At 40.7% G+C, this 1,657-nt stretch overlaps 1 pseudogene; it reads left to right on the top strand.

The window, feature by feature from the left end:
- The first annotated feature begins 1,165 nt into the window (after positions 1-1,165).
- LOC100964488 overlaps positions 1,166-1,657 on the top strand; it is a 1,160-nt pseudogene continuing 668 nt past the window's right edge.

Below are 1,657 nucleotides of genomic sequence, written 5' to 3'. Positions count from 1 at the left end.
CATATATAAATGTGTATATATGTATATACACACACAAAAGAAATGAAAAGATAAGTCCACACAAAACATTGATTTTTGTTTCTAGAATTGTACTTCATCATAAAAGAATAATTAAAACACCCATTGACTGGTATGTAAAGAATACCTATTATGTCCAAAGAATGGATGAACTTTGAAGGTAATATACAATGAATGAATCCAAACACAAAGGGCCACATATTATATGATTCCATTTATATGAGAAAATGAAGAGAAAGTAAATGTACAGAGGCAAAAAATATATTAGCAAGGCTTAGATAGGGCTCAGGTGGATGATCTAATGAGGAGTGGTAGCTAAGGAACACTGGGATGATTTGTGAGGTATGTTTCTTTATTTTGATTTTTGTAATGTTCATTTTTGAAATATTGGCAAATATCTGTAACTATAGTGAAATTTATTTTTGTAATATTGGCAAATATCTGTAACCATAATAAACTCAAGGAAATGGACACTTCAAGTGTGTTAATGTGTGGTATGTAAAATTTACTTTAATGAAACCAATACAAACAAAAAAACAAATGTTAGGGGCAATAAAAGAAAGAAGATCTTGAGTTGATTATATCCTTACTCCAAGCTGACCCTATGTCTGATGCTTAGTTCCTCCCCTTAGGAAAGGGAAGGATGTTTTCACCATTCTGCAGAACAAAGCTCACCAGAGCAGAGAGGGTAGAGAGTGTCTTTGGGACAGGCCCACACTTTGGCAGCTTCACTTTGTTCTAACAACTGGCCTCTGCTCTGGGTTCACAGGCTCACTAAAGCTTTTCCTACATATGGTTTGGTTCCTTGGCTTTATGTCTCACCAGTAAGGCAGCACTTGTGGCTCACAGACCCAGCCTCTCTGAGACCCACTCAGAACAATTGTTGCTTTGGCTAAATTGTGACATAAAGGACAATCATCCCTGATGTTGCCTCAGCAGGACCTAGACTGCCAGAAATGAGAAAAGATTAGTGGGTTGATGATGGGGTGCCCTGGTGCATTGGAGACAACCTGCTAACTCCACTTGTGTGACAGCCTAAGAATTCTGGAATCCTGTGGCGTACAAACCTCCAAAGGCGCCTGTGTCACAAAGTGGCCTAAGTGTTCTTTCCTTTAGTTGGTGAGATTCAGGCAAGGACGAAGCAGACATGTTCAATCCATATGTCTTAGATATTTCAGCTGTAATTTTTGACAATAGTTCGGGACTCTGCAAAGTAGGATTTTCTGGAGAGACTGGACCTCGTCATATCATCAACTCTGTCGTGGGCCATCCTAAAGTTAATAATCCTTCAGAACAAGGCGATAAGAAGTACTTTGTAGGGGAGGAAGCCCAGTCCAAGTATGAGACATTATATTTGCACTACCACATTGAACGTGGACTGATAACAAGATGGGAGGATATGGAGCATCTCTGGCAACACATTTTTGAGTGCTACCTTCAAGTAAAACCCTGTGACCAAGCTGTACTCATGACGGAGCCCTCCTTGAACCCAAGGGTGACTCGAGAGAAGCTTGCTGAAATGATGTTTGAGAACTTTAATGTGCCTGCTCTCTACCTGTCCAACCATGGCGTGGTAACTCTCTATGCCTCTGCCTGCATCACAGGCCTGGTGGTGGACAGTGGACATGGGGTCACCTGC

This window comes from Otolemur garnettii, unplaced genomic scaffold, assembly GCF_000181295.1.
Source record: "Otolemur garnettii isolate 467f Iridium unplaced genomic scaffold, OtoGar3 scaffold00110, whole genome shotgun sequence".
NCBI lineage: Eukaryota > Metazoa > Chordata > Mammalia > Primates > Galagidae > Otolemur > Otolemur garnettii.
Note: the sequence above shows the minus strand (reverse complement) of the source record. Positions and strands in the feature narration are given on the sequence as shown.